This window comes from Periplaneta americana, chromosome 13, assembly GCF_040183065.1.
Source record: "Periplaneta americana isolate PAMFEO1 chromosome 13, P.americana_PAMFEO1_priV1, whole genome shotgun sequence".
NCBI lineage: Eukaryota > Metazoa > Arthropoda > Insecta > Blattodea > Blattidae > Periplaneta > Periplaneta americana.
In genome coordinates, this window is record NC_091129.1 from 25,388,218 (window position 1) to 25,404,492 (window position 16,275).

At 34.3% G+C, this 16,275-nt stretch overlaps 1 long non-coding RNA gene across 1 annotated transcript in view; it reads right to left on the bottom strand.

The window, feature by feature from the left end:
* The window catches only part of LOC138711549 (uncharacterized), a 418,908-nt gene that overhangs the window by 156,024 nt on the left and 246,609 nt on the right, over window positions 1–16,275 (bottom strand). The window contains exon 2 of the long non-coding RNA XR_011335374.1: window positions 1,953–1,993. This is a non-coding gene — a long non-coding RNA (uncharacterized lncRNA). The remainder of the gene's footprint in view (window positions 1–1,952; window positions 1,994–16,275) is intronic.

Consider the following 16,275-nt stretch of genomic DNA (forward strand, 5'->3'; position numbering starts at 1 on the left):
TAAATAAGTAAATAAATAAATGAATAAATAAATACAAAAGTAGAAAATTAAATAAATAATAAATGAATAAATAAATAAATAATTCGCAGACTAGTAACATGTTACACTAATCAGACTTCAGAGGAGCACAAACAATTGTTCTTCCTCTGACACATATCGTCAAATGAGATGTACTACTTGATAATTGATGTACATATCAGCCAGAATCTCAATCAGAGGATAATTATGTAGTATAATCTCGAGAAGCAAGCCAAGTTATGCGATGCCTCTCCAATTTTCTCTACCACTAGGAAATTTAAGTAAGAACAAAATCGCGAAGAATTTTAAGGTTGTTGCCTCGAAAATTTTAAATTATATTCTTCATTGCGTCCGCAATAGAGACATATTTTTGTTATATATTTAGTTTTGCAATATATTTTAGAGTTAGTGACTTCAAATTATTTTGTAAATATTTGCTACGTGTTTACTCCAAGTCTGGCACACCGTTCAATGCGCTTCTTGGTCGGTGGGTACCGCGGTGCTAAGGGGGTAATCCTTTCTCTCTAGTGTTCATGAATCTGCCAGATTTGGTATCATAAAATACTTCAGACTATTAATAGCGCTTTTAGTGTGGAAGAGTGAGAGTTACGACTTAGGTCGGGACACATTAAGTATCGTACCTCTGGCGTAAATCTCCATTTTTATTTCCTATTTTATGGTTAAACAATTACTAATCACATTCAAGGAGAAAAGCAGTAGAGAGAGAAGATGTGTTGCTGAGAAAATATGGATCCTTGGAATTTGGAACCTGAGAGCTGGTATCAATAATCTGAAATTATTACTTTTTGTACTCCGAAGACGTGCTCAAATAACTGTTCTGCTATAATACAGACTTCGGATTATAATTCAAAATTTATATTTTAAAAAACATTATTTCTTACATTATGATGATGAACTATAAAATGAAATGTATACTATACACTTCGCAGTAAATACAGGACAGCTCATAGAATATGAAAAGAAAATATCGAAATTGAAAACATTAGGTTAAGTATACCTGGTAAGGTTTATCTTGTGTCAGTAGCAATAAAACCAAGTCCGTTCAAATGAGGGTGGAGATTATAGGAGGGTTGTAAATTTTCAGAATTCCATTCAAAATCTTGTTATTGTACAGGCTGCCGGAACTCAGTTTCAGTGACGGAACTACACAGTACGAAGAGAGATATTTTGTTATTTTAATTTGTGCTACAGAATGTATCAACTAGTCCCTTCCGCCACTGGATGGATGGAGGGCACCGCTCCACTCCCCCATCGCCATAACAACACAGACGAAGTAAGACATATCTTCTTTCTCTCTCCTTTCACAGTGAGACAAGATACATCACTCAGACTTTAATAATGGCTGGTTAGTTACAGTCGTGCAAAACCGGTTACGAAAAATAGAAATTATTTATTGTTATTGAACGCTTGGCTCTGTAGTCAATATGCAGAGCTCTTCCGTCCGTCTCGCGGAGTGTCTCAGGTTCGATTTAACGAATATTCGAGTTCCAAGACCTCTTGCAAGGTCGCGATCATCATCGTGTAGGGCTACTATTTAATTGATAATGCTTCTTCCCTCATCACAATTAATGTATCATCCATAGATTCACTGATACATTCATCCATGGATTCAGTGATTGATTCATTGACTGATTCATTAAACCACTGATTTGTTTATTCATTCATACAATGATTGAATCATTCATTAGTTGATTTACTTATTCTTTCATTCATTATCTGATTGATTCATTCATTAGTTGATTAATTCATTCCTTGATTCATCACTCACTCACTCACTCACTCACTCGTGCGTAATTTAGGGAGCTACGAAATCCGTTTTCGAAAACCAGCTGTAACGGTTGGTGAATGCATTAAACAAAACTGAACACATTAAATATTAAAACTAAAAAAAATAATTAATTAAATGAACTTACCCCTATGAGCAAAGCTCGTGGTCTCGGGGCTCAGAATTGCTCTGTAAACAAGCAGAAAGAAAAAAAATAATAAAATAAATTTTGGTTATGAAAATAGCATAAATTATTAACAATAACTCATACTTACTTACAAATGGCTTTTAAGGAACCCGCAGGTTCATTGCAGCCCTCACATAAGTCAGCCATTGGTCCCTATTCTGAACAAGATTAATCCAGTCTCTACAATCATATCCCACCTCCCTGAAATCCATTTCAATATTATCCTCCCATCTACGTCTCGACCTCCCCAAAGGTTTTTTCCCTCCGGTCTCCCAACTAACACTTCATGTGCGCTTCTGGATTTTCCCATGCGTGCTACATGCCCTGCCCATCGCAAACGTCTGGGTATACAATAATGTATATAACAAAATAAGTAATTCAAATCGAAAAGAGTGTAAGACCTATATTCTAATGTAAATAAGGTTAATATTTGCAAACCACTGGCGTAGCTCAGTCGACTGAGATGATGACCTGGTTGGGTTTTTCCGAAGTTTTCCCCAACCATAAGACGAATGTTAGGTAATCTATGACTGCTCCTCGGCATCACCTCGTTAAATATATTTCGCTATCACCAATCCCATCGACGCTAAATAACCTGGTAGTTGATACAGAGTCGTTAAATAACCAAGTGAAAAAATGTTCAGCAATTAATATTATCTAACTCTATTTAACTTTATTTAAACAAAATTACAAAACACCTCCACATATGCAGAACACATCACAAATGCCAACCACACCTACAGGGACATCAACACAGACATGGAAATACTGCACATCCAACCAAAAAGCCAGAAACTCAACACACTAGAACAATATGAAATATACAGAAACACGAAAACACACTCCAACGATATTCTCAACACACAACTCAATTTCAAAACACATACACTCTTTGACTCTACACTACGAACGCACCCATACAGGAAACAAGAGGCGCCAAGACCAACAACGACCAGTTCCGAAGATGACCGAAAATAAGTCGAAACATGTTAACAAGGTACGTTAATAATATTTAACACAAGAAAGTTCTTATCATACATATTCCGAAGTAATACAGTGTTAAAAGTTGTATAATCAAAATGTATAATTTCTAAAATTTTAGGTTGAAATCTCATCGTATTTAATACTTTCTAAACCATGGTACTAAGAAATAATTTATTATACAGCTCTAAGTCATAGTTCAACCCATGTTTCATACCAGCAGCGTTAAAATTTCGATTCTATGATATGAAATAATATGTTCCTTCTCGTATTAGAGTCTGATCCATTTGGGAAGATTTAAAGTAAAATGAGTACAAAATTTATAACGTGGATACAGTAGAATTGATTTCAGTTCCAATGTGATACTGAAGCACAGAAGTTTTGTATCATCATTGTTGCGGTACACCATAAGAAACAAAAGAAGTTACTCAGCAACGACCGAATAAACAAAATGCCGTTTACTGCACAACAACGAGCTAAATGTGTCTTGGGTTTGCTAAATTTGAAAATGTAACGCCTGTTCAACGGCGGTTTCATCGAGAGTATGGAGTTCGGAGGGTTCCGAGTTTCAAATCTCATATGAACTGGAACAGGCTAGTCCTAAAGTTAATGTTTGGTGCGCGGTAAGTCGCTATAATGTGTACGGGCCGTTTATCTTCGCAGAGGAGACAGTTCATCAAGACCATACTTGGACATGTTGAAAAACTTTTTCGAACCACAAATGTAACAGGGTATCGTGTTCCAACAGGATGGCGTAACACCTTATTGGGTAACATACGTCCATGGATGACACATTTAGTAACTGGTGTGGTCGAGAAGAGCCAATTTATAGCCTCCATATTCCCCAGACCCGGCACCACCCGATTTCTTTTTCTGGGGTTTCGTGAAGAATGATGTGTATGATCTCAAAGCAAAGATATTCTCAGTTTTGGGGGAAATTAGCCTCAAGATATGACCTGTGCCATGTTGGCGATGGTGGACACGTTGAGGTGTAATTTGGTCAAAGCTCCCATTATTCTATAATGCATGTACAAATTATTTAACAATAAATAGCTACAGTTCTCATTTTATCACGTGTTTATTATATTTCTTCCCAAACGGAGCACCCTGTATAATTATGCCAATGTGCTGAAATTGTATCTTGTTCTTATAAATGAAGTATGTATTTGTATATCTGCTCGAATTTGAAAAATGAAAATTATTATTATTATTATTATTATTATTATTATTATTATTATTATTATTATTATTATTATGAATCAATTATTCAATCAATCACTCAATCAACCAACCAACCAACCAACCAACCAATCAATCAATCAATCAATCAATCAAAGGACATTATGGAGCATGTCGTTTCCATGTCGTTTGCTAGTTCCTCCCAGTTGGTAATTCCCATTTCTATGCATTCCTTCTAAATTAATTTATCTTCTCATCTACGTTGAGGTCTTCCCAGTAGCCTTGTGGTGTTAAAGATGTTCATATACAGAGTGTTAAAAAATTATCAAATATTTATGGAGGTGAGAATATGTATCAAAACAAGAAAAAATATGTAATAAACATGGGTCCTACAACACATACTGGCCTTCTAAGCCCAGGGTTGCGGGTTCCATCCCGGGCCAGGTTGATGGCATTTAAGTGTGCTTAAATGCGACTGGCTCATGTCTGTAGATTTACTGGCATGTAAAAGAACTCCTGCGGGACAAAATTCCGGCGCATCCGGCGACGCTGATATAACCTCTGCAGTTGCGAGCGTCGTTGAATAAAACATATCCTTTAACAACACATACTTTCTAAGATCTGAACACTAGTTCATAGGAGGAGCTCAATGTGATGTCCATTTATGGCAATGCTTTTTCTGCCCTACAATACAGCAGCTACCAGATAATCTTACCGTAATTGACACTCCTGGCATTGAGTACTGATACGTCGCAAGGAATACTGAAAATAAAAGTTTGGTTGCGAATATGAGCGGGTTTCAGCAGAGATGGCGTTGTGAATTTTCGTAATCAGCATGTGTGGGCTGATGAAAATCCCCATGCAGTTGAAGAAACAAGGCAACAGCACTGATTCTCAATCAACGTATGGGAAGACGTCTTGGCGATAGATTAAGGGCCATACGTGCTACCACAGAGATTAACTGGGGCTCATTATCAGGACTTTCTTATTAACGTACTGCGTACCTTGCTGGAGTATGTCCCATGTTAGCAAAGACTACAGATGTGGTTCATGCATGATGGCACACCAACACATTTTTTCCGTAATGAGCGTGAACACCTGAAGATGACATTTCAGGACCGCTGGATTGATTGGGGAAGTCCCACACCTTGACCTGCTTGTTCCTCAAATCTAAATTCCCTAGATTTTTGTTTATCAAGAACAACCAGGGCAAGGATTTTTAGTAAAATAATAAATTTTCAACTCAAAGAGACACTAGGCCGATTAAGAGAGGAACAAAGTGGATTTCGATGTGGAAGTTAATGTATTGATAATATATTCTGATTAGGCAATTACAACAGAAGATCCTATTAAAAATGGAGAACTACATATGACTTTCATTGATTTAGAAAAGGCATATGATAGTGTTCCTCGACAATTATTGTGGACGGCAATGAGAAATATGAATATACATGATAAATGGATCAATATTGTTAGGAAAATGTATAGTAATACAAAAGCCAAAATAAAAATACAGAACAAATTGACAGAGGAAATCAGATTGAATAAAGGCCTTAAGCAAGAATGCAGTTTATCACCAGTTCTTTTTAATATTTATATAGATCAGGCTCTTAACCTATGGTACAAGAAATGCTCTGAAATGGGTATTCCTATAGAAGATAAAACACTACATTCATTATTATTCGCCGATGACCAGGTGATATTTGCGGGGGATGAAGATGATATGATATATATGGTAAATAAACTAATGGAAGAATATAGAAAATCGGGACTAAACATAAATCTACAGAAAACAGAATATATGTGTTTAGGAAAAGATGTGGGTGACCTCATACTTGAAACAGGAAAAATTAAAAAATGTGAATCCTTTAAATATCTTGGATCAATAATCACAAATATAGATACATGAGAGAGAGACATTCAAAATAAAATTGCTTTGGCAAAAAATGCTACCAAGACTTTGCATGGAATAATCTGGAATAAAAATATTACAAAAGAAACTGAAATTAAAATCTACAAGAGTATAATACAGAATATTTTATCATATGGAAGTGAAACTTGGTCCATGACAGAACTACAAAAAAACAAAATTAGAACAGTTGAATTCGACTATCTTAGGAGAACTCTTCAAAAAACAAGACAGGATAAAATTAGAAATAAACTCCTTTGGAAAGAAATGAACGTCACCACATCTGTTGTTAAGAGAATAGAAAATCAAACTCTGAAATGGTATGGACATGCACAAAGAATGGGCAACGAAATATGGCCAAAAAATATATATCAATGGTCACCTTCAGGAAAAAATAAACGTGGTAGACCAAAATTGAAATGGAAAACCCATGTCAGAGCAATAATGGACGGCAGGAATTGGGAAGAAGGAGATTGGAACGATAGATATAGTCCTATATGGAAACTGAAAACGGCGAATCTATAAGTGGGAAAAAGCCGAAGAAGAAGAACAACCAGGGCAATTTCAAAGAGTGCGTGATTCCTTACGCCGAAGGACAGAGGAATACATTGCCATGAATGAACATCATATTGAGCAGCTCCTATGAACCAGTGTTCAGATCTCAGAAAGCATGTGTTGTAGGACTCATGTTTATTAGATATTTTTTTCTTGTGTTGATGCATGTTAGCACCTCCTAAAATATTGGATAGTTTTTTTAACAGCCTGTATATTCGTTTTACGCTGCTGCTTAAGTCATCCATATGCATAACATGTCCTGCCCAATTTTTTATTATTATTATTATTATTATTATTATTATTATTATTATTATTATTATTATTATTATTATTATTATTATTAAGTCTCCAGGTATCGATCAAATTCCAGCAGAATTAATACAAGAGGGTGGGAGTGCATTATATAGCGAAATTTATAAACTTGTACTTGCTATTTGGGAAAAGGAAATTGTACCAGAACAATGGAAGGAGTCCATAATTGTACCTATTTTTAAAAAGGGGGACAAAACCAACTGTGGTAACTTTCGAGGAATATCACTTTTGTTGACGTCGTACAAAATTTTGTCCAATATTCTTTTGAGAAGATTAACTCCGTACGTAGATGAAATTATTGGGGATCATCAGTGCGGTTTTCGGCGTAATAGATCGACTATTGATCAGATTTTTTGTATTCGACAGATAATGGAGAAAAAATGGGAGTATAAGGGTACAGTACATCAGTTATTCATAGATTTCAAAAAGGCTTATGACTCGGTTAAGAGGGAAGTATTATATGATATTCTTATTGAATTTGGTATTCCCAAGAAACTAGTTCGATTAATTAAAATGTGTCTCAGTGAAACATACAGCAGAGTCCGTATAGGTCAGTTTCTATCTGATGCTTTTCCAATTCACTGCGGGCTAAAGCAGGGAGATGCACTATCACATTTACTTTTTAACTTCGCTCTAGAATACGCCATTAGGAAAGTTCAGGATATCAGGCAGGGTTTGGAATTGAACGGGTTACATCAGCTTCTTGTCTATGAGGATGACGTGAATATGTTAGGAGAAAATACACAAACGGTTAGGGAAAATACGGAAATTTTACTTGAAGCAAGTAGAGCGGTCAGTTTGGAAGTAAATCCCGAAAAGACAAAGTATATGATTATGTCTCGTGACCAGAATATTGTACGAAATGGAAATATAAAAATTGGAGATTTATCCTTCGAAGAGGTGGAAAAATTCAAACATCTAGGAGCAACAGTAACAAATATAAATGACACTCGGGAGGAAATTAAACGCAGAATAAATATGGGAAATGCGTGTTATTATTCGGTTGAGAAGCTCTTATCATCCAGTCTGCTGTCCAATAATCTGAAAGTTAGAATTTATAAAACACTTATATTACCGGTTCTTCTGTATGGTTGTGAAACTTGGACTCTCACTCTGAGAGAGGAACATAGGTTAAGGGTGTTTGAGAATAAGGTGCTAAGGAAAATATTTGGTGCTAAGCGGGATGAAGTTACAGGAGAATGGAGAAAGTTACACAACACAGAACTGGACGCATTGTATTCTTCACCTGACATAATTAGGAACATTAAATCCAGACGTTTGAGATGGGCAGGGCATGTAGCACGTATGGGCGAATCCAGAAATGCATATAGAGTGTTAGTTGGGAGACCGGAGGGAAAAAGACCTTTAGGGAGGCCGAGACGTAGATGGGAGGATAATATTAAAATGGATTTGAGGGAGGTGGGGTATGATGATAGAGACTGGATTAATCTTGCACAGGGGACCGCTGGTGGGCTTATGTGAGAGCGGCAATGAACCTTCGGGTTCCTTAAAAGCCATTTGTAAGTAAGTAAGTAAGTAAGTATTATTATTTAGTACCTTATATTTGTAAGATAAATGTCGGCGTTGCAAAATATGTTGCCATTCTCGTATTCTGAATTCAGCTGATGCTTATTTGTTGATAGTATAAGCACACTAATATGATGTTTTTGAGCACTTTAATCTTCACAACGCGATAACAATCCGTGTTTCCATTCCACATTAATTGACGCTCACTCTCGGTAGGATATCGCCACACAGTTGTACAGTTTGTAATGATTTTTCGTCCGCTTTTTAACACTTGTACGGCCTCCAGGGCGTGACACAATAACTCCCGAAAGGTAGGGGACAAAACAATGGAAAGATCCCTACTGCGAGGCACTGCGACTCCATTTCAGAGGCTGTGTTATAAGTTGAATTATTCCCGGCATCTTTTATGTCGTTGCAATTACCAAAAAGGGAGGCAGACGGGCTCCCACCATCGAACGGTCAGTCATGCGGTCGGCGCTCGCTTTTGATCTCATTTATTACTCGCGGAGAACACACGTCTGGGCAGGTCAGACAGTTCGGTGGGCAAGGCGTGATATATAGCACGTCCATGCTTCAAGCACCGGCCTTGTCTGTCAGCATTATATCGCGCCAGCAACCGAGGCCTTGCCCGATGCACATGCCATTATTTACCTAACCTAACAGTTCCAAACTGCTATTCAAACATTCAAGTCTAATGATAATTTAAATAGCAGGCAAGCAACCGCAGTGAGCGCACATTCGTCAGTGTTGCAGCATTACTAGATCCGATTATAGACTTGAAGATATCATACGCTTCTTCTATTTATACAAACAGAACCATCCAGTAATTGTATTTCAGTTTTGCGAACTACATTTCTGGTTTTCACTTCATTAATGTTGTATAGCCTACGTCATACATTAGTATGTACAGCTCGATTCAGCGTTAATGGCCCCTGTCCTTGGTTGTTTGGCCAGTGAGCGAGCTCTGCGTTGCGTCATAAGAAAGAAATTTAATCACAAATGTGCATAGGAGGAGAAGAGGAAAGAGGAAGAATGAAAATAATATCTATGCTCGTAGCTGAGGGACACTCATGTCAAGAAAATATAAGTCATCATGATATTGTTTAGTCAACAGACTAGTGATTACTAGACAGTGGATGCGGGATGACTTAAGGAAAAGTGAAGTTGTTTGGTATCGGAGTATATGGCACGTGCCGCGCCGTCCGTCTTTTGTGTACCTGGCGAGTACAGCAGCGTAAAAAACGGTCCTTTCATAACGCAATGTGTGCAATTGTGTTATCCTGCTCAAGTATTTAGTACGCGTTGAATAGTAATAATATAATATAATGACGACAATGAACCTCCGGGTTCCTTAAAAGCCTAAAAACGCCTCTAAACATCTCGTTTTACACTTTCTGTAAAATAAAAAGTGACAAAAATGATTATAAACTTAGTTACAATGTTAACTTTGAATATGTTTAAATAAGAGGTTTTTTTATGGAAACAACTTCACATCGGCGTTAAAATGGTGCAAGGGAGTTGACGTAGGTAATTTAAGTGTTGACGTATCATGAAAATTTGCATAAACTAGTTGATTATCCAAAACAATTAATTTATGAGTATTCTACATTCGAAGAAATAAATATTGATGAAATATAAACATATTATAAAGAAAAGGTTCAGAAAAGAATTAACCAAATTTCTACATACTCATACCTTCTACACAATTGATGAATTGTTTATGCTTGTGAATTGAATTATTCTACTTAAATGACATGTACAATTTTATATAGCTCAACTAAAATATGTTTTTATATTGACTTAATCTGTTTACTATGTATTGTATTTTTTGTTTAGCATAACTGATGAATTGTATGTACTGTATACGTCAACTGATGAATTGTTTAAGCTTATAAATTGAATTAATCTACTTCATATGAATTGTATAGCTTAACGAAAATAAGTTTGTAAATTGAACTAATTTGATTGTATATGTTTGTATAGTTTGGCTGATGAATTGTATATGTTCTTAAAATGATTACTAGTCTGTGTAGCTCTACTGATGAATTGTATATAGACCTACTGTAAATTGAATGGTTATATGTATAGCTCAACTGATGAATTGTTTATGATTATAAATTGAATTAATCTACTTGATATTAATTGCAGAAATTTGTATAGCTTAATGAAAGTATGCTACTTTGTATTGTATATATTTGTATAGTTTTGGCCGATGAATTGTATATGCTTTAAATTGAATAGTAAGCTATATAGCTCTACTGATAAATTGTTTGTGTTTGTAATTTGAAGTAGTTTGCATGATATGTATTATCAATTTCTGTATATCACAACTGGTTGAATTGTTTATACCTTAAATTTAATTAAATTGTTTTGTATTATAATATAGCTCAACTTATGAATGATCGTTTGCGTTTGTAAATTTAATAATCTGATTGGCTATGTATTGTATACTTTTAGTAGAGCCATCGATGTAGCTCAGTCGGCAGACTCGTTGGGCTGCTGTTCCGGAGCTGCGTTCGGACTTGGGCTGGATCTCCCTTTGGACTTTGGTTTCTTCCGAGGTTTTCCACAGCCGTGGGATTGAAGCCAGATGGTCTATGGCGAGTCCTTGGCATCAACACCTTTGATTGATTACCCCCTTTGATTTGATTACCTGGTTGGGTTTTTCCGAGGTTTGCCCCACCGAAAAGGCAAATGCTGGGTAATATTTTGGCGAATCCTCGGACCTCATTTCATCTCACTACATCTCGCCAAAATGTAAAAAAAAAAAAAAAAAAATTGTACAACATTGTAAAAATTGTAGAAAATTACTAAATTGTAAAACTATAAAAATTTGTAAAAATTGTAATTGTAATATTGTAAAATGTTGACATGTTCCACATCTTAAAGCTTCATTGCTCATGTAAGATCTATGGAATAAAATAAATGAATGAATGAATGAATGAATGAATGAATGAATGAATGAATGAATGAATGAATGAATGAATGAAAATTTGCATAAACTAGTTGATTGTCCAAAACAATTAATTTATGAGTATTCTACATTCGAAGAAATAAATATTGATGAAATATAAACATATTATATGAATTCATTTTGACAAAAATCGAATGAAGTACATAACTGACTATCACGAACATAATAGAAGAAGAATGCCCCCTGTCATTTAGCAGAAACTAAATTGTTTACTACAGCTAGATTAAGTCAGATGAGAAAAAAATATATTATACAATTCAATATTGAAAAATACTACAGAGCTAGGGATATTACACATTCTTAAGCTTAAAAATAAAGTAAAATTGTGTAAGTTATATTAGTATGATTAATTTTATTACTCTTTTAATTCCTACTAATTTCATACGTTTTCATATGGTACTAATAATATTTTGCTAATAATAATTTCATTCATTTTATGGACTACGTATATCTGACCACAATGGGGTATCTTACATTCAAGAGATCTTATCCTAAGAGATGTATTGACGCAGTAGCTCTACATACATAAATTAAATGAATCGTATAATTAATTAAACTATGAATTTTTGTTTTCTAGCAGATGATTTTTCGGTGGATTTTACTGTATATGCAGATCAGGTGATCATGGCAAAATTTAAGTTTGTACGACTTATAAATTAAAATTAACAAAATAATCCATATTGATAACAATTTGGGATTAAAATATCAACTTTACAAAAATCTAAGTTATATTAAAAAGAGCAGCAAGGATAGACACACTTTGTCATGTATAATGCGATTCGCAACAAATTAATATCTCTATGATGCAACGAATTATACAGGATGTTTCAGGAGGAACAGTACATATAGTTGGTTTGTACTGTGGAGTTGGGTCTAGCAATGAAGCAATTAGGGAGGAATAAAAATATTTTAGAAGGTGGTAATATTGATTATGTCCAGTAAAAACGTTCATATAAACATGTGTCCAATTTTTAATGAGTCTGGAGTTACAGCTGTTTGAATGTTACGCATAGAAAGTCTTACGAAAGGTATGATACATCTTAAATACCCAATTTTTAACACTATATCACTTCCAAATATATAATGTTCTGAAAAGTTATGAAGAAGGGATAAATGACTTATAGATTTTATTTATTTATCAGTCTTACAAAAGGGATGAAGGAGGGTCAAATGACTTTTATGAATTGTATTTATTGCTCAGTCTTACAAAAGGTAGGAAGGAGGATCAAATGACTCTTAAATATTGTATTTATTGATCAGTTCGACAAAAGGTATGAAGGATGAAATGATTCTTATAGATTTTATTATTGATTAGTCTTACAAAAGATATGAAGGAGAGACAAATGACTCTTGTAGATTGTATTTATTGACCAGTCTAATAAAAGTTATGACGGAGGGGCAAACGACTTTTATACATTGTATTTATTGATCAATCTGAAAAAATGTATGAAGGAGAGACAAATGACTCTTATAGATTGTATTTATTGATCAGTCCCACAAAAGGTACGAAGGAGGGACAAATGACTCATAGATTGGACTTATTGATTAATCTGACGAAATGTATGAAGAAGGGACAATTGACTCTTACAGACTGTAAATATTGATCAGTCATACAAAATGTATGAAGAAGGGTTAAATTATTCTTATAGATTGTATTTATTGATCAATCTTACAAAAGGTATGAAGAAAGGGCAAATGACTCCTATAGATTGTATTTATTTATCAGTCTAACAAAAGGTATGAAGACTCTTACAGATTTATTTATTGATCAGTCTTACACAAGTGTTTTAGGGGGGGGGGAAATGACTATTATAGATTGTATTTATTGATCAGTCTGACAAAAGGTATGAAGGATGGTCAAATGACTCCTATAAAATGTATTTATTGATCAGTCTTACAAAAGATATGAAGGAGGACAAATGACTCTTATAAACTGTATTTATTGATCAGTCTTACGAAAGGTATGAAGGAGGGAAAAATGACTGTTCTAGATTGTATTTATTAGTATAACAAAAGGTATGAAGTAGGACAAATGACTCTTATAAATTGTATTTATTGATCAGCCTTACAAAAGTGTTTTTATGGGGGGACAAATAACTAGCTATTATAGATTGTATTTATTGATCAGTCTGACAAAAGTTATGAAGGTCAAATGACTTCTATAAATTATATTTATTGATCATCTTACAAAAGTTATGAAGGCAGGTGAAATTACTCTTATAGATTGTATTATTGTTCAGTCTTACAAAAGGTATGAAGGAGAGATAAATTACTCTTATAAATTATATTTCTTAATAAGTTTTAGAAAATTTATGAAGGAGGGACAAATGCCTCTTATAGATTTTATTTATTGATAAGCCTTAAAAACGGTATGAAGAAGAGCCAAGTTACTTTTATATATATTGTATTTATTTATCAGTTTAACAAAAGGTGTGAAGGAAGGTCAAATGACTCCTATAAATTGTATTAATTGATCATCTTACAAAAGTTATGAAGGCAGGTGAAATTACTCTTATAGATTGTATTATTGTTCAGTCTTACAAAAGGTATGAAGGAGAGATAAATTAGTCTTATAAATTATATTTCTTGATTAGTCTTAGAAAATTTATGAAGGAGAGACAAATGACTCTCACAGATTTTATTTATTGATTATTCTTACAAACGGTATGAAGACAAGCCAAGTTACTCTTATATATTGTATTTATTTATCAGCTTAACGAAAGGCATGACGGAGGGTCAAATGACTCTTATGGAGTGTATTTATTAATCAGTCTTAGAAAAGGTATGGAGAAGGTAAAATGATTCTTATAGATTGTATTTATTGATCAGTTTTACAAAAGGTATGAAGGAGGAAGAAATGGCCCATATAGATTGTATTTATTAATCATTGAAAGTCTTACAAAATTTTTGAATGAGGGACAATTGAATTATAGATTATATTTATTGATGAGTGTTACAAAAGATGTGATGTATACAACATAGCCGCTAAGTGACACACAACATAATTGTAACATTTTCTGAATGAAGAATCGGTAGCGTTAGTCACGTTCATTGGAGACTTCAGATTATTGTTTCTGGGGATGGATGAATAGTGAAGTATACAAAGAAAAATTGAACTCAAGAGACGAACTGGTCTCTCGCATTAATAGTACTGTCTTCGTAAAAAGCGGAAGACGTACTAAACCATGAAAGTTACAATGTGCATTGAAGTCAGAGATGAAATTTGTTAACAATTATTTTAAAATTGTAGCAAATTAGTTTATATACTGTAATTTAAACAATCAATAATTACAATCATTGTCATATGTATTTCATTTATAATTTCTGTAAGACTTTCACGTGATCAATAAATGCAACCATTGATTTATTTGTCTCTCTTTCATATGTCTCACAATAATTCTTTCAATCAATAAATAAATGTAATCAATATGTTATTATTTGTCAATCTTTCATATGTTTTGTAAGGCTTTTTATACGAATTTTATCTCTACGCACACTGAAAATTAGACATTTGATTATTATGAACTCTTTACTATGAACAGTCGTTACTAATAACTTCTAAACTATTTCGTCTTCTTCCTGAAACGTCGCGTATTACTGTTAGTGTTTCATTTAATTAATATATACATATATAAATGAAATAATTTAATATCGTCTTAAAATTACGTTATCTATATAGGCCCAGGACATTTTCGTTTTCCAGGATACACACGAATTTTTTTGTGAATTATTCTGCATGTAAAAAATGTTGACCAAATAAATAAACGTAGTAGTAGAATACATGACCAATATAGAAGTACTTTTGTAGCATAATTGTTCATATGAAAATAAATGTGTACATAGAAAGGAAATTTACCACTAATTATTATTCCTCATTAAAAAATATCTTCTCTTCGTGTAGTAATCTGGCTAGAGGCAGCGAATATTTAGACCAAAGTTATAACGACAAGCAGAAATAATTCTGTATGTAATTATTTATTTTGCGGAGTAAATAATTTTTCCCTTGATGCGAAGTATGACATTTCAATTTATCCCACGTAGTGGAAAATACGGTAAATTCGTTACTTTTTATCTCAGCTAAATCGCAATCATGAGTTTTGTGTCTAAAATAATGGCGTGTTCATTTGTGATAAAACAATATTTATTGGGAGTTGCCCACAGGGAGAAGTACTCAGAATAAAACGTCACAACATCATACGTTCTATGATCGCAGATGCACTTCGATCGAAAAATCTAGACGTTCACGAGGAAGTTCATTGTTTTGCTGATGGTGGGAGCAATCGTAGGATCGATATCATAGCTACTGTATAAAGAGGAATAAACAGACAGCCGAAATAATTGATCCTACGATCAGATTTGAAATCTCAGCCACTCAACCATCTCAAGTGAACGAAGAGAAAAATAAAATCTACTAGCCCACGATTCAGTACCTATCAGCGAAATACAACAGTGAAAAAATCACAGTTACCGATCTCTTCTTTGGAGCGAGAGGCAGCATTCCGAAAGCCTTTGTAAAGTGGAGGAAAAAAATAAAAGCTGACGAGAGATCTTCAAGATGCCATCGTCACCACCATTATACTGTAAAATTTTCTGTAGCGATAATTCGTCAGCATCTTTATGGCGTACATTCAATTTAAATTATACTTGGTTCTACAAGGGTTGGATAAAAAGTTATGACAACACTGCTGTCACGTAACGATGATGCATTCGAGAGCTGCCAGCTGTGTGGTCATGAACAAGGACTGTTAGATGAGTTAGTGCAGCCAGCGGCGACAGTACTCTGTCAATCTACTGCAGTCTGTAGAACGTTGACTTTCATAGGGATAATGCGAGTGCTCTAAGACCAT